The following is a 19,167-nucleotide window of genomic DNA, read 5'->3' on the forward strand; positions in this document are numbered from 1 at the left end:
ATGAAAATGAACGGGGAAAGCGTCCTTCATTCGCTATTTAAGTATAGATGACATGTATTTTTTTCCCATGCCCCTGTTCCGTTCTAAATCAAAACTAATTTGACACATTTATTTAGTATATGTAAAGACAGCTTGTGAATGATGCCCAGCATGTGCAGTAAGACAAGAAACAAGCCGTGCCTTTTTTAGTTGCGACTTTTTCAAATCATAGTCGCACACCTCATGTAGTCTAGCCCGTAGGCCTACAGTATGTTTATCACAAGTAAAGTGACCAAATAACTTCTTAAAATAAAGCACATTATCCATTTTGCAACCGGTGTAGAGCCTAACTGGAATAGGCGAGTGAGTTTCAAGTTTGGGGAAGATAATTTTCACCATAAAAATGCACCTTTATAATAATATAATAAAAGGCATTTGCTGTCACTTTTGAGAACAGCGTTTTCCCACTAATTGATTGAATTTGGGTATAGTAGTTATTCCGGCGCCGACAGATGGCCGCCTCGCTTCGTGTTCCTAGGAAACTATGCAGTTTTTAGTTTTTTTACGTGTTATTTCTTACATTAGTACCCCAGGTCATCTTAGGTTTCATTACATACAGTCGAGAAGAACTACTGAATATAATATCAGCGTCAACTCACCATCAGTACGACCAGGAATATGTTTTCCACGACGCGGATCCTGTGTTCTGCCTTTCAAACAGGACAACGGAATGGATCCCATGCAGCGACCCAAAAAAACGACTCCGAAAAAGAGGGAAACGAGGCGGTCTTCTGGTCAGACTCCGGAGACGGTCACATCGTGCACCACTCCCTAGCATTCTTCTCGCCAATATCCAGTCTCTTGACAACAAGGTTGATGAAATCCGAGCAAGGGTAACATTCCAGAGGGACATCAGAGACTGTAACGTTCTTTGCTTCACGGAAACATGACTCCCTGGAGAGACGCTATTGGAGGGGGTGCAGCCAGCGGGTTTCTCCACGCATCGCGCCGACAGAAACAAACATCTTTCTGGTAAGAAGAGGGGCGGGGGCGTATGCCTTATGGCTAACGAGAGATGGTGTGATGAAAGAAACATACAGGAACTCAAATCCTCCTGTTCACCTGATTTAGAATTCCTCACAATCAAATGTAGACCGCATTATCTACCAAGAGAATTCTCTTCGATTATAATCACAGCCGTATATACCCCCCCCCAAGCAGACACATCGATGGCTCTGAACTAACTTTATTTGACTCTTTGCAAACTGGAATCCATTTATCCGGAGGCTGCATTCATTGTAGCTGGGGATTTTAACAAGGCTAATCTGAAAACAAGACTCCCTAAATTTTATCAGCATATCGATTGCGCAACCAGGGGTGGAAAAACCTTGGATCATTGTTACTCTAACTTCCGCGACGCATATAAGGCCCTGCCCCGCCCCCCTTTCGGAAAAGCTGACCACGACTCCATTTTGTTGATCCCTGCCTACAGACAGAAATTAAAACAAGAGGCCCCCACGCTGAGGTCTGTCCAACGCTGGTCCGACCAGATGTCGTTCCCATAGCAACGATTAAAACATTCCCTAACCAGAAACCGTGGATTGATGGCAGCATTCGCGTGAAACTGAAAGCGCGAACCACTGCTTTTAATCAGGGCAAGGTGACTGGTAACATGACCGAATACAAACAGTGCAGCTATTCCCTCCGCAAGGCTATCAAACAAGCTAAGCGTCAGTACAGAGACAAAGTAGAATCTCAATTCAACGGCTCAGACACAAGAGGCATGTGGCAGGGTCTACAGTCAATCATGGACTACAAGAAGAAATCCAGCCCAGTCACGAACCGGGATGTCTTGCACCCAGGCAGACAAAATAACTATTTTGCCCGCTTTGAGGACAATACAGTGCCACTGACACGGCCTGCAACGAAAACATGCGGACTCTCCTTCACTGCAGCCGAGGTGAGTAAGACATTTAAACGTGTTAACCCTCGCAAGGCTGCAGGCCCAGACGGCATCCCCAGCCGCGCCCTCAGAGCATGCACAGACCAGCTGGCCGGTGTGTTTACGGACATATTCAATCAATCCCTATACCAGTCTGCTGTTCCCACATGCTTCAAGAGGGCCACCATTGTTCCTGTTCCCAAGAAAGCTAAGGTAACTGAGCTAAACGACTACCGCCCCGTAGCACTCACTTCCGTCATCATGAAGTGCTTTGAGAGACTAGTCAAGGACCATATCACCTCCACCCTACCTGACACCCTAGACCCACTCCAATTTGCTTACCGCCCAAATAGGTCCACAGATGATGCAATCTCAACCACACTGCCCTAACCCATCTGGACAAGAGGAATACCTATGTGAGAATGCTGTTCATCAACTACAGCTCGGCATTCAACACCATAGTACCCTCCAAGCTCGTCATCAAGCTCGAGACCCTGGGTCTCGACCCCGCCCCTGTGCAACTGGGTACTGGACTTCCTGACGGGCCGCCCCCAGGTGGTGAGGGTAGGCAACAACATCACCTCCCTGCTGATCCTCAACACTGGGGCCCCACAAGGGTGCGTTCTGAGCCCTCTCCTGTACTCCCTGTTCACCCACGACTGCGTGGCCACGCACGCCTCCAACTCAATCATCAAGTTTGCGGACGACACAACAGTGGTAGGCTTGATTACCAACAACGACGAGACGGCCTACAGGGAGGAGGTGAGGGCCCTCGGAGTGTGGTGTCAGGAAAATAACCAACAAAACTAAGGAGATGATTGTGGACAGCAGAGGGAACACCCCCCTATCCACATCGATGGAACAGTAGTGGAGAGGGTAGCAAGTTTTAAGTTCCTCGGCATACACATCACAGACAAACTGAATTGGTCCACTCACACAGACAGCATCGTGAAGAAGGCGCAGCAGCGCCTCTTCAACCTCAGGAGGCTGAAGAAATTCGGCTTGTCACCAAAAGCACTCACAAACTTCTACAGATGCACAATCGAGAGCATCCTGGCGGGCTGTATCACCGCCTGGTACGGCAACTGCTCCTCCCTCAACCGTAAGGCTCTCCAGAGGGTAGTGAAGTCTGCACAACGCATCACCGGGGGCAAACTACCTGCCCTTACAGGAAGGCCATAAAGATCATCAAGGACATCAACCACCCGAGCCACTGCCTGTTCACCCCGCTATCATCCAGAAGGCGAGGTCAGTACAGGTGCATCAAAGCTGGGACCGAGAGACTGAAAAACAGCTTCTATCTCAAGGCCATCAGACTGTTAAACAGCCACCACTAACATTGAGTGGCTGCTGCCAACACACTGACACTGACTCAACTCCAGCCACTTAATAATGGGAATTGATGGGAAATGATGTAAATATATCACTAGCCACTTTAAACAATGCTACCTTATATAATGTTACTTACCCTACATTATTCATCTCAAATGCATACGTATATACTGTACTCTATATCATCGACTGCATCCTTATGTAATACATGTATCACTAGCCACTTTAACTATGCCACTTTGTTTACATACTCATCTCATATGTATATACTGTACTCGATACCATCTACTGTATCTTGCCTATGCTGCTCTGTACCATCCCTCATTCATATATCCTTATGTACATATTCTTTATCCCCTTACACTGTGTATAAAACAGTAGTTTTGGAATTGTTAGTTAGATAACTTGTTGGTTATTACTGCATTGTCGGAACTAGAAGCACAAGCATTTCGCTACACTCTCATTAACATCTGCTAACCATGTATGTGACAAATAAAATTTGATTTGATTTGATTTAAATTTTGGAACATTCATGCTTATAGCGTACGGCTACGTTTATAATGTGAAAAAATAGCCTAATAGTTTTAAATTTTAGCTAAACGTTTTAGAAGTTTTTTTGATGCGAGTGGTTGTATTAATTGGGGTCTATTGCATCCGACAACTGTCCCAGAGATTGTTTTAAATATTTATTTATTGCACAGAAGGACAAGTTGACCAATATAATAGGTAAACTTTTGTACTATGGGAATAGTAGATTGACATAAGCTAGTGCTTGTAACGAGTGCGCTGAGTGTCGGGAAGCAAGTACAGGGAGTGAGTGTTTTAATAAATAAACAAAACAACAAACAACTCACCGAAATGAAACATAGTCAATAACACCTGAGGAAAGAAGCAAGGGGAGTGACAGATATAGGGCAGATAATCAAGGAGGTGATGAGTCCAGGTGAGTGTCATGAGGCGCTGGTGTGCTTGATGATGGTGACAGGTGTGCGGGATAATCAGCAGCCTGATGACCTAGAAGTCGGAGAGGGAGTATACGTGACACTACCCCCTCCCCTGACGCGCTGCTCCGGCCGCAGGACGCCGATAAGGGAGACAAACCCAGGGATCAGGAGCAGATTGGTCACCGCTGCTGAAGCGTGGAAACCTGTCACGCCGGCTGAGGCACGGGAACCTGTCGAGCCGGCTGGGGCGCAGGAAACTGACAGACCGGCTGAGGCATGATATCCTGACAAGCCGGTGGAAGCAGGGGAGTCTGGTGATCCGGCTGAGGCATGAAAGCCCGATGAGCCGGCTGAGGCAGGGGAGTCTGGCGATCCGGCTGAGGCATGAAAGCCCGATGAGCCGGCTGAGGCAAGGGAGCCTGGCGATCCGGCTGAGGCATGAAAGCCCGATGAGCCGGCTGAGGTAGGAGTCTGGCGATCCGGCTGAGGCATGAAAGCCCGATGAGCTGGCTGAGGCGGCTCAAGGACCCAACGTAATTTACACTGACACCCCTTAGGTGAGGTGTTATTCTGTAATGAGTGTGCTGAGAGTCGGGAAGCAAGTACAGGGAGTGAGTGTTTCAATAAATAAACAAAACAATAAACACGAAACACAAACAATGTACAGATATGAAACAGAGTCAATAACACCTGAGGAAAGAAGCAAGGGGAGTGACAGATATAGGGGAGATAATCAAGGAGGTGAAGGAGTCCAGGTGAGTGTAATGAGGCGCTGGTGCGCTTGATGATGGTGAAAGGTGTGCGGGATAATCAGCAGCCTGATGACCTAGAGGCCGGAGAGGGAGTATACATGACAGTGATTTTGCTGTACGTTAGGGCATAATAATTTTGTTGACTGACGTAAAATAGGCTAAATGTGGACAGTTCTTCCAGCATCGTCAATATGCACCTCGAAATTCGATATTCAAGAAGTGCAGTTGCGTCCCCAATGTGTCAGTCTTCACTTGTAGCCTACTTCTTAGCTGAAAGGCCTGTGAAAAGGACCTAATCATGTGACAGGCATTGGCGAATAAGAATTGAGATATCTGAGAGAGCGATGTGAGTGAGAGGTGCTTCGGAGCATGGCAGGCAGGGGAAGGGAATTATAATGATTATATTCACTGACCACGGCCACTTATATTCAGCACCACGGCCACTTTGGCAGCAAAAGGCATGGATTTTTTTAGGGGGCATTACGGCCACACAATTGGGATACCGCCCAGGAAATTCAAGACCTGGTGAGATTATTATCAAGTACTTGTCCAATTGTAAATGAGAGACTGATGAAGTGTGTGCAGCCTGCAAACGAAACAAATCAGAGCTCATGCCTTTCATGCAATTTTTTTCAAATCATAATTTGAGTTGCATCATGTAGCCTTTGAATGTATTAAAAATCAAAACATATAGCCGAACGTTTGTTTCACAACTAAAGTTGCATGAATAACTCTAAATGAAGCATATAGGAGGACCTGTTTATAGCCGCATCTGCGCACTTCCTTGGAAATCATTTGGAGAAAATATCCTTTCTATGTTATTCAACTATCTTCAATTGTATTCTTCATACTATAAAACAAAAATAATGCCATGTAATTCTAAGCAAATCTTTTCTGCTAAATGAACTTGTGTAGCCCACAGCCATATCAATCATAATTACAACTAATCATAACATGTTTTTTTAGACCGGTCTAAAATAAATCATGGACTTATTGTGACAGTGTGGAGGCTATATTAAATGGACTTATTAGACTTTTTAAATGTAGATGTTTCAAACGGTCTGCATCAGTGGCTTGTAGGCTAAGTGGAAGCCAAGAGATGCTAAACGTGTTTATGTTAATTAACGGTCAATTACCGTGAGCCCGTTAATTGCTTGGCAATCCCAAACTGACAAAAATGTCATGATTGCCACAGCCCTAGTGGGAGTGTTTCATGGTTAAACTACTGTTCAGCCAACAAACATCAGTATTAGCCTTTTAGGAGATTAGGATTTTATGTTTTTCATCATGTGAAAAACCTGTAGCTGATGTAAGATGAACAACAACATAAAAAGCAGCAGGTCAAAGTATAGGGATCATTTGTTAAACGGCACTCTTGGAAATAGCTTTTGACAACATCACTGTCTCAGTCAAGGAAACAGGCTTGAGCTGGTCTGGCTTTTTCTGTCACTTATCAGCAAAGCACTTATTTTGACTGTGTTGTAATCCCCCAGTCATCTACAGGGGGAAGATAAAAGGCTTAAGTGCTGACCCAAATTCATATGTAGGCCTATAGAGACAAAACACACACTAACAATAAGAAAGATACCCTCTAATTATTGTCTTTATAAGGGTAAGACACAGATAAACCACATAACAATTGAATACATGTTAAACTTGCTGAATATAGACTACAGTGTTGAAATAAATCACGAATAAGGCTGGCATTTGGATTCCCAACAGATTATAGATGATTTGAGATTAAACCAAGACCATTGATGTTTGATTTGTAGTCACAATTAGGCTATTGCCATTTCTGTCTTTACTTGTATAAATCCCTCAAAATGTTACACATTGAAAACATGCCATAATAGTGTATGCTCAGCAGCTCTAATGATTCCAAATAAAAATAGTAATAATTATACTAGTTATTGTGAGGTCACTTCTACTTTTGGGGGACATTGCCATGGCTCATCATCAACCTTGATCCCTGTGCTAGATAGATGTCCCAACACTTAGTCATTCAGACTGAGTCACATCCTGTGACAAAGACATATGATCCTTTTCCTGCTGAATGGAACATGTGGTACATGATGTACCATTAAAAATTGTGGAAAAAGTACAGATCATTTAAAGTAAAGATCATTAATATAAAATGACTAAAGTAAAAGCCACCCAGTAAAATAACCCTTTGACCCCCGCCCACTTAATGGACTCACCATATAAAACAACATCACACCTGAGAGGGCAAACAAGTCTTGGCCTGTTGCAGCTTGACCTCAAGAGGCTAAAAGCCATGGAACAGGTCTACAGGTCGATTTAAATGTTTGCCACAGAATCTCTACGCAAACATGACACCAAGGCACCATTCCAAAGGCACAAATGGTTACAGTGCAATGGGTTCCTATGAGTTTCTGTAAAGTCAAACAAGTGTCTAGTTTAAAAACTGCATTTTCACCTAGTTTCATGGTAATTAACAAGTACACATAGTGACACTGTGTACAAACACACATTACACTGTGGCAGTTGAAAGAATGCAATTGTGACTCTTAAAATAGTTACACAGTAAATGGAATGACCACCTATGCATGAAATGTGAAACTAATTATTAAAAGGTAAAAGTAAACCATTGACAAACACAATGGTGGATGTCAAAACACTAGAGGAGCCTATAACCACTGCAGGGGGTGGAAATGTCCTCAAAGATGGGTGTTGCCTGGTCTCCAAGTTAGAATCCACAAGGAATGCAGTGTTCTGGCTGGATTGGTATTCTTAGTAACATAACATCACCCACTGCTTCCTTCCGGTCTGTTATGAGTTGGGATTCTTGGGAACATGTTACACCCCTACTGTAGGGAATATTTGTCTCTGGACTGCACTGTTGTCTTCTCACAGAGGGTGGGGAAACAGGTCCTATCTGGAATGGCCCAATGTGCCCTCACATCTGAGGTTAATGCCCTCCCTGAGACTACATGTACTGAGAAGGGACAGTTAAAATGTATCTCTTGCGCCAATAAGTTTGACAAAGTAAACTTATACTGAACAAAAATATAAATGCAACATGTAAAGTGTTGGTCCCATGTTTCATGAGCTGAAAGAACAGATCCCAGAATTGTTCTATACACACACACACAAAGCTTATTTCTCTAAAATGATGTGCCCAAATTTGTTTACATCCCTATTAGTGAGCATTTCTCCTTTGCCAAGATAATGCATCCACCTGACAAGTGTGGCATATTAGATGATTAAACAGCATGACCTTTACACAAGTGCACCTTGCGCTGGGGATAATAAAAGGCCACTCTAAAATGTGCAGTTTTGTCACATAACCCAATGCCACAAGTGTTTTGGGGGAGCGTGCAATAGGCATGCGGACTGCAGGAATGTTCACCAGAGCCTTTGCCAGATAATTGAGTGCTCATTTGACTACCATAAGCCCCCTCCAATGTTGTTTTACAGAATTTGGCAGTACGTCCAACCGGCCTCACAAGCGCAGACCACGTGTAAACATGCCAGCCCAGGACCTCCACATCTCGGTTCTTCACCTGCGGGATCATCTGAGAAGCCACCGGGACAGCTGATGAAACTGTGGGTTTGCACAACCAAAGAATTTCTGCACAAACTGTCAGAAACCGTCTCAGGGAAGCTAATATGCGTGCTTGTCGTCCTCACCAAGGTCTTGACCTGACTGTAGTTTGGCGTCATAACCGACTTCAGTGGGCAAATGCTCACCTTCGATGGCCACTTGCACACTGGAGACGTGTGCTCTTCATAGATTAATCCCCATTTCAACTGTACAGGGCAGATTTTAGACAGTGTGTAAGTAAGTCATTGTGTGGGCGAGTGGTTTGCTGATGTCAATGTTGTGAACAGAGGTCCCCATGGTGGTGGGGTTATGGTTTGGACAGGCAAATGCTACGTACAACAAACACAGTTGCATTTTATCGATGGCAACTTATGCCCAGGCATACCGTAACAATATCCTGAGGCTCATTGTCATGCCATTCGTCTGCCGCCATGACCTTATGTTTCAGCATTATAATGCACGGCCCCATGTCACAAGGATCTGTACACAATTCCTGGAAGCTGAAAATGTCCCAGTTCTTCATTGGCCTGCATACTCGCCAGACATGTTACCCATTGAGCATGTTCATGATGCTCTGGATAGACTTGTACAACAGCGTGTTCCAGTTCCCGCCAATATCCAGAAGTTTCACAGAGCCATTGAAGAGGAGTGGATCAACATTCCACTGGCCACAATCAACAGCCTGATCAACTCTATGCAAAGGAGATGTGTCAAGCTGCATGAAGCAAATGGTGGTCACACGAGATACTGACTGGTTTTCTGAGACACACCGCTACCTTTTCTTTTAAAGGTATCTGTGACCAACAGATAGTCTGCATTCCCGGTCATGTGAAATCTATTAGTGCTTAATGCATTTATTTCAATTGGCTGATTTCCTTATATGAACAGTAACTCAGTAAAATCTTTGAAATTGTTGCATGTTGCATTTATATTTTTGTTCAGTGTAAAATTAACTTGGCCTTAATGTTGGTAAATGTGGAAGAACAAGTTATTCTGTTGAAGGCAAGGTAGTCCAAAAGTGGAACAAGTTATTCCTACAAAAGCAAGACAGTCCAATGCAAGATTAACTGCTCAACTGACAGACAATGAATGTGCTTTACATTTGATGACATGACACAGTGTACCATGTGGATGAGATGTGATCTCAGCCCAACGGCCATGCAACTCTGGGTGTGTGGGACTGGGTTCAGAGTTCACACTGAGGTGGCCTGTATTACAGCATTACTGGAACTGGGCAAACTCCCTCTAGAATTTCCTAAGGCTATGCTCTGGCCCTGCACGACATCTCAGGTCATATTAATCCAAAGTATGAGTGCACCATTTGATTCAGAAGTAAATGGACTGCGTAGAAGAGTAGTCTCTCCATTCTCTCTGCTGTCACAGATAAACTTCTGTGTCAGCTGACTTCTGGGAAACTGTTGCTTTTTTAAGTATCAGGGGCGGGACTTAGTTGGCTGTTGCTAAGGGGAAGTGGAGAAACTTTCAGCTAATCTTCAACATTGCTTTATTGAACAGTGCAGTTAAAGCCAGCCCTCTTGTAGAAGTTACATAAACTTGCTAACAGCCTAAATCCTAATCTTGTTGAGAAAAAGCTTTTTTGTGTGAGAGAAACTTTAGTGAATTAAAAATAGTGAACTGATTTAAAACAAAAAAATGTAGCTTTTAGCCTGTTGTGGTTATAGTCAGACATTTTCTTTTCTCACATCAAAACTCCATGGTTTCATCATACTCAATGATCAAAACATTCCTCGATGTTAAAGGTAGGACCGAATGGAGAGGGTAAATCTTCCACATTCCAGAAAGAGATAATGAAGGCTACAAACTAATTAAAAGCATGTAAACTACAAAGTCTTTGATGGCATAGAAACAAACCTGTTTACAACATGCTCTAAACCTGTATAACACTACAGGTGACAAACCTCTGCTGTGCAGTGTTGACTTTATGCACAGGCAGGAAATGGCAAGAGAGAATAAAGGTATAATCTGGGACACCTTATCTAGTGCACTACCTATTTTTCTTTCCTCCGGTAAAGTCTGCTTTAACATACTGTAGGTAAACATGCCTTCAAAAGTCACATTTATAGAATGCTTACCTTGCAACCACTGGGTGAAGAGAACACCACCACAGGTATGCTAGTAATCCACTCCTGAGCTACAGGTATTTGATTCTGTGTTGGTGGTTGGCTAGTTTCACAGGAGTGACCAGGCAGAGATGAGGCATGATTAAGAACAGTAATTATTACACAAAGATACCAAATGTACATGTATGTTAACAGGGTTTTCCAGTCTGGTCCTTGTGAGTGCATATGAATAGATGCAAATAAGGTTTTATATGACACACATTTATTTTTTTAAATGCAACAGTGTTTGGGGGGTGGGGGGCGTGGATTGCATTAGTCTGCGAAGTCCTCCTGACTTCAGAATCTGGAAAGTCTCTCACTCACACCCACATGGCAATCACCTTATGGCCCCCCTGAGCACCACCCCCTTCCAATAGAACTGTTGGACTTTCTCATCCAAAACAACTTCAGGATTTTTGTATCCCTAGCTGTCTAACACTTGAGTCGCATCAGGAAGTCTAGGACTGCGTAGGGTGGATCGCCTGGACACTGAAGTATGTGTGACGTGAAGCCAATCTGGTACAATTTACACTGAAACTTCCTTGCCCAACCTTAACAATGAGCCTGGTCACAATGAGTAGGACTTTCATGAGAACTCAGGCCTGGCTCCAGGAGCGGAGAAACTTGTGCCCCCTCAATTTTTGTTTTATGTTCCTATCTAAAAAATAGCTAAAAAGCCTCCCGGGTGGCACAGTGGTCTAGGGCACTGCATCGCTATGCTAGCTGTGCCCCCAGCTAGCACTGGGTTTCCATAAAAAGCGGGAAAAACATCTCATCTTTTGTAGACATCACATTTCCGGTCACAACTTGGACTTGTTTACGTGCTGCTGTGCGTTTTGTTGCCAACCTTACTTTGCTACCTGACAACTTTGCGTTTTTTACTTATTAATTACCGTTAATATTTGTAGTTTTTCCCTCACTCAACTTTTTTTTCATTCAACTTTCACTCTGGACGTTTTATCTGGACATGGTCCATCAGGACTTCCAACAGCCGAAGCTAAGTAGTAACATTAACGTGATGCCTTCTAATTGCAGTCGCTGTACTCATAATATACAGGAGAACGATCGACTTGCAGCGAGGATAGCTGTGCTGCAAGCCCAGCTTCAGACGCAATCGTTAGGCAAGGGTAATTTAAGTGTAGGATAGGATGAAACCGCGTCTGTGCCACCAGTAAGTACAGATAGTAGTATAAATCCCCTCGCACGGTCCCCGCAGACGGACAACTTTCTCATGGCTTCTGGAGGGAAATGCTGTAGGAATGCTCAACCAGTGTCGCTCATTCAGCCGACAAACTTTCAACTGGTTCTCCCCATTAAGCAGCGAGTCGGAGTCAGAGGCCGAGACTTCTCTGGTCTCTACTCCTTCCGTTATGGGGTCTGAGACGCCGAAGCTTCCCACTATTAGCTCTGACAAATTGAAAACCCTAGTCATTGGCGACTCCATTATCTGCAGTATTAGACTTAAAACTAATCATCCAGCGACCATACACTGTTTACCAGGGGGCAGGGCTACCGACGTTAAGGCCAATCTGAAGATGGTGCTGGCTAAAGCTAAAACTGGCGAGTGTAGAGAGTATAGAGATATTGTTAACCACGTCGGCACCAACGATGTTAGGATGAAACAGTCAGAGGTCACCAAGCGCAACATAGCTTCAGTGTGTAAATCAGCTAAAAAGATGTGTTGGCATCGAGTAATTGTCTCTGGCCCCCTCCCAGTTAGGGAGAATGATGAGCTCTACAGCAGAGTCTCAACTCAATCGCTGGTTGAAAATGGTTTTCTGCCCCTCTCAAAAGATAGAATTTGTAGATAATTGGCCCTCTTTCTGGGACTCACTCACAAACAGGACCAAGCCTGGCCTGTTGAGGAGTGACGGACTCCATCCTAGCTTGAGGGGTGCTCTCATCTTATCTACGAACATAGACAGGGCTCTAACTCCCCTAGCTTCACAATGAAATAGGGTGCAGGCCAGGCAGCAGACTGTTAGCCAGCCTGCCAGCTTAGTGGAGTCTGCCACTAGCACAGTCAGTGTAGTCAGCTCAGCTATCCCCATTGAGACCGTGTCTGTGCCTCAACCTAGGTTGGTTAAAACTAAACATGGTGGTGTTCGCCTTAGCAATCTCACTAGAATAAATACATTCATTCTTGCTATTATTGAAAGAGATTGTGATACCTCACATCTCAAAATAGGGCTACTTAATGTTAGATCCCTCACTTCAAAGGCAGTTATAGTCAATGAACTGATCATAATCTTGATGTGATTGGCCTGACTGAAACATGACTTAAGCCTGATGAATTTACTGTGTTAAATGAGGCCTCACCTCCTGGTTACACTAGTGACCATATCCCGCAAAGGCGGAGGTGTTGCTAACATTTACGATAGCAAATTTCAATTGACAAAAAAAAAAAAAAGACGTTTTCATCTTTTGAGCTTCTAGTCATGAAATCTATGCAGCCTACTCAATCACTTTTTATAGCTACTGTTTACAGGCCTCCTGGGCCATATACAGCGTTCCTCACTGAGTTCATTGAATTCCTATCGGACCTCGTAGTCATAGCAGATGATATTCTAATTTTTGGTGACTTTAATATTCACATGGAAAAGTCCACAGACCCACTCCAAAAGGCATTCGGAGCCATCCTCGACTCAGTGGGTTTTGTCCAACATGTCTCTGGACATAATCACTGCCACAGTCATACTCTGGACCTAGTTTTGTTCCATGGAATAAATGTTGTGGATCTTAATGTTTTTCCTCATAATCCTGGACTATCGGACCACCATTTGATTACGTTTGCAAAGGCAATAAATAATCTGCTCAGACCAACCAAGGAGCATCAAAAGTCGTGCTATAAATTCTCAGATAACCCAAAGATTCCTTGATGCCCATCCAGACTCCCTCTGCCTACCCAAGGACGTCAGAGGACAAAAATCAGCTAACCACCTAACTGAGGAACTCAATTTAACCTTGCACAATAGCCTAGATGCAGTTACACCCCTAAAAACATTTGTCATAAGAAACTAGCTCCCTGGTATACAGAAAATACCAGAGCTCTGAAGCAAGCTTCCAGAAAATTGGAACGGAAATAGCGCCACACCAAACTGAAAGTCTTCTGACTAGCTTGGAATGACAGTACCGTGCAGTATCGAAGAGCCCTCACTGCTGCTCGATCATCTTATTTTTCCAACTTAATTGAGGAAAATAAGAACAATCTGAAATTTATTTTTGATACGGTCGCAAAGCTAACTAAAAAGCAGCATTCCCCAAGAGAGGATGGCTTTCACTTCAGCAGTAATAAAATCTTTGAGGAAAAGATCATGATCATTAGATCAAATTACGGACTCCTCTTTAAATCTGCCTATTCCTCCGAAGCTCAGTTGTCCTGAATCTGCACAACTCTGCCAGGACCTAGGATCAAGAGAGACACTCAAGTGTTTTAGTACTATATCGCTTGACACAATGATGAAAATAATCATGGCCTCTAAACCTTCAAGCTGCATACTGGACCCTATTCCAACTCAACTACTGAAAGAGCTGCTTCCTGTGCTTGGCCCTCCTATGTTGAACATAATAAACGGCTCTCTATCCACCGGATGTGTACCAAACTCACTAAAAGTCGCAGTAATAAAGCCTCTCCTGAAAAAGCAAAAACTTGAACCAGAAATTATAAAAAACTATCGGCCTATATCAAATCTTCCATTCCTCTCAACTTTTTTTGAAAAAGCTGTTGCACAGCAACTCACTGCCTTCCTGAAGACAAACAATGTATACGAAATGCTTCAGTCTGGTTTTAGACCCCATCATAGCACTGAGACTGCACTTGTGAGGGTGGTAAATTACATTTTAATGGCGTCAGCCCGAGGCTCTGCATCTGTACTCGTGCTCCTAGACCTTAGTGCTGCTTTTGATACCATTGATCACATTCTTTTGGAGAGATTGGAAACCCAAATTGGTCTACACGGACAAGTTCTGGCCTGGTTTAGATCTTATCTGTCGGAAAGATATCAGTTTGTCTCTGTGAATGGTTTGTCCTGACAAATCAACTGTAAATTTCAGTGTTCCTCAAGGTTCCGTTTTAGGACCACTATATATTTTACCTCTTGGGGATGTCATTCGGAAACAATGTTAACTTTCACTGCTATGCGGATGACACACAGCTGTACATTTCAATGAAACATGGTGAAGCCCCAAAATGGCCCTTGCTAGAAGCCTGTGTTTCAGACTTAAGGAAGTGGATGGCTGCAAACGTTCTACTTTTAAACTCGGACAGAGAAGCTTGTTCTAGGTCCCAAGAAACAGAGATCTTCTGTTGAATCTGACAATTCATCTTGATGGTTGTATAGTCGTCTCAAATAAAACTGAAGGACCTCGGTGTTACTCTGGACCCCGATGTCTCTTTTGACGAACATATAAAGACTGTTTCAAGGACAGTTTATTTCCATCTACGTAACCTTGCAAAAATCTAACTTTCTGTCCAAAAATGATGCAGAAAAATGTATCCATGCTTTTGTTACTTCTAGGTTAGACTACAGCAATGCTCTACTTTCCGGCTACCCGGATAAAGCACTAAATAAACTTCAGTTAGTGCTAAATACGGCTGCTAGAATGCTGACTAGAACCAACAAATTTGATCATTTTACTCCAGTGCTAGCCTCCCTACACTGGCTTTATTTTAAGGCAAGGGCTGATTTCAAGGTTTTATTGCTAACCTACAAAGCATTACATGGACTTGCTCCTACCGATCTTTCCGATTTGGTCCTGCCTTACATACCTACACTACGGTCACAAGACGCAGGCCTCCTAATTGTCCCTAGAATTTCTAAGCAAATAACAAGAGGCAGGGCCTTCTCCTATAGAGCTCAATTTTTATGGAATGGTCTGCCTACACATGTGAGAGACGCAGACTCAGTCTCAACCTTTAAGTTTTTACTGAAGACTCATCTCTTCAGCAGGTCCTATAGACTGTCTGGCCCAGGAGTGTGAAGTTGAACGGAAAGGCTCTGGAGCAACAAACCGCCCTTGCTGTCTCCACCTGGCTGGTTCCCCTCTCTCCACTGGAATTCTCTGCCTCTAACCCTATTACAGGGGCTGAGTCACTGGCTTACTGGTGCTTTTCCATGCCGTCCCTAGGAGGGGTGCGTCACTTGAGTGGGTTGAGTCACTGACGTGGTCTTCCTGTCTGGGTTGGCGCCCCCCTTGAGTTGTGCCGTGGCGGAGATCTTCGTGGGCTATACTCAGCCTGGTAAGTTGGTGGGTTGAAGATATCCCTCTAGTGGTGTAGACTATCTAGAACATAAAATGGTTCTTCTGCTTTCCCCATAGGAGAACTCTTTGAAAACCCCTTTTGGGTTCCATGTAAAACCCTTTCCACAGAGGGTTCTACATGAACACCAAAAGGGTTTGACCTTAAACCAAAAAGGTTTCTCCTAAGGGGACAGCCAAAGAACCGTATTGGAATAATTTTTTCTAAGAGTGTAAAATCCTACCCTAAATCAAATCATCAAATCAAATTGTATTTGTCACATACACATGGTTAGCAGATGTTAATGCGAGTGTAGCGAAATGCTTGTACCCTAGCCACAGGTATTCTGTCCAAAAACATTAATTGAATAGCAACTGGTTCATAGAAAGAGAGTGGTTGGAATACTTGGTTAATGCAGAATTTAATATAATTCCAATGTAAGAATCCAAATAACACCGCTGGGTATAGCTACATTTCGGGTTGTTGTACTAATGAGCGGCATGATTTTCAGTTCAACGCTTAACCACTAGGCTACCTGCCGTGCCATGCGATTATCGATCTGATTTTTTGTTTACTAGGCCTACTTGGTACGGTTGTTTTGTTCTGATCGCATTCATTCGTTTGCATTCCCAGTTGTGTCGGTATTCTAAGCCAAACTGCTATTCAGTATTTTTGTTTGCATGCATGAATAACTAGGCTACTACTTTCAGCATGTGTACTGCTGCATTCACATAGGCTGTTGTAATAGGTGAATTACCATATCAATCTTGTAGCCTATATTCATTACCAAAATGGCCTTGCTGTAGTCTATAGGACGCTGTCCATTGTGCTGATACAACGCAGCGGAGATAGGCTACAGATTTCCCGCCAACCTGTCATTTCAAAAGTACTCAATGGTCTCTGAGTCTCGGCATTTGAACTTTATATTTATTGTGGCATAGTGTGATAGAAGTATAATATAATTCCAAATGCAAGAAACCCCCACAATTATGCCCCTCAGCCATTTCAACTGGCCTAAGACTTCCTTCCACACACGTCAGCAGAACTTGGCTAGTTGAACTGAACGAATGTGCTCGCATACACCCTTAAACCTTTGCTAGAAAAACGAGAAACGTGGCAACACCGTTTGCCCATCTTGAGACGACATAGCATGCATATATATATATATATATATATATCCCAAAAATATGGGGGATTGGAAATTATGCAGACAATTACATTGTTGCTTCCATCAATCTATCCGCAATATTAAAGCTGATCAAAGTCTATCAGACTTTTAAAGCTGATACACACTTTCTCAAAATAGTCAGAATTGATCTAAGATGACTCAATACATTTTATTAACTTAGGTGTTTCTGCAAAGTTAATATTTTAGTCGTGTTGGTGAAGTATTTCTGAAGTCATTTTTGGGGGATGAAAACAAGTAGTTTATAGTTGAATGACAAACACGTAATTGAAGAATCCCTACTGTTGACCAATGACAAACAAAAAGGCATAGACTTCGGTGACCAAAATTCGGGTTGCCGCGAGAAATTTGCACAGATGATAAAACCCTTGTCGAAGATAAAATAAAAATGTCATTAGCACAAACTGTTCCGGATGTGAAGCATGCGGGCGCCTTTAGACACTTTATCCTGGCGCCATATGCCTGTGGGAACTACTCTTTACCTTAAAAAAAATAATCCACTCTGAAATAACAGTTTAGTTACGGTGTCATATGTGATTTGTGCTTACTATCAATCTATTTTTATGGTGTAATACGTGGCTGCCTCAGCAACTCCAGTCCTCGGGGACCTGATTGGTGTCACAATTTCCCCCCATCCCGAGCAAACACACCTGATTTAAACTAATTGCATTTAACTGAAGATCATGATTAGAGTCAGGTGTGTTAGCTGGGACTGATTCAAAAGTGTGACACCAATAAGGTCCATGAGGACTGGAGTTGCCCAGGCCTGATGTAGCTAGTGCCTGGCAAGGCCCACTTTAACTAGCCCTTTGATGATGGTAACCACGGTGGTTGCCAACTTCATTAGCAGGAGGATTAGGGGAGGTCTGAAGTGAGCATTAGTCACCATGGAGAGGGCCTACCGTGATTCCTCATAAGACCTCTATGGGTGTGTTTGTGCTGTAACCAGAGACGACAAAAGAGATCTGAACAAACAGAACTACCACACACAGAGTGATCATTAATGACTAAGCGCAACATAACCCTTTGAAAGGGTTCCCTTAATTGAGGCTTGATATAGCTGCAGGCCTCCTGCACAACCTTGTTCACATGAAATTAAAGTACATTGTATGTTTACTCTAGCATATTGGTTGTTTCCATACCACTTCTCATTACCAAAGAAAATTCTCTTTATCTGAAGTACGGCATGCTCTGACACAGGTAATGTGAATTTGTTGCAAGATTAGCCTAGGTGAGACTAGTGAGTCTTCTACAGATGTCATTTTCTCATTGACAACCTCATGAGTTACACATACTACATTTGGAGAACGGTTCTTATGAGGCAGAGCGCAAACAAAAGTGAACTCAAATTTCCTCTCAACTTCCGCCACTACCCTGTGATATCTCCAACTTTGCTCGGCCCAGCAGAAGTCAAACAATACCTGCTCTGTGGCTGATTTCCATAGCTGTCTAAAAGCATGCCTGATTAGATTGTATATTGCTAACCTATGCTTCCTTCCGCCATTAGCCCACGATCTGCTCCAGTTCTCCTTAAGCTTCAGGGGAAAGCGTTATCTACAATAACCAGTCTGGTTCTGACCTTTCTATACATCAGTGACGGACACATATGCAAAAGGAGAAGTGTGGTATTTCCGGGCTGTCGCTCAAATCAGCCATTTTATGGCCTATGCGCAAGAGGGTTACAATGTCATGTCATTTTAAATTTGCACATCATTAAATAAATTGAGACTGGATGCATCTCACCTGTGGCACTCGGAGATAAAATACTGCTTTGGTATGCAGAAGCAATTCTCTAGCTGGTAAATTAGTGTGAGCAACAAAGGATGTGGTTAATATTTGCTTCAACTGTTGCAATGCTATGATTGTGGTGCAGAATGAACTGTCAGATGCAATTTGTGGAAACATCTCTAAAGTGTAAAAGATCTTTGGACTACTGTCAACTTATTTTATTGACACCCAACGGGTTCTGGCAGTCTTAATTTAATAATTATGTTTCTGACAACTGAGGCTGCAGCGATACAGTGGTGGCCTGCCTATGACACACATATAGGCATGGTTACCACAGAAGCTTCATTTCTAGGAAATAACCTTAGTGTATGTCCAGGGGG

The sequence above is a fragment of the Oncorhynchus nerka genome, linkage group LG3 (assembly GCF_034236695.1).
Source record: "Oncorhynchus nerka isolate Pitt River linkage group LG3, Oner_Uvic_2.0, whole genome shotgun sequence".
In the NCBI taxonomy this organism is placed as follows: Eukaryota; Metazoa; Chordata; class Actinopteri; order Salmoniformes; family Salmonidae; genus Oncorhynchus; species Oncorhynchus nerka.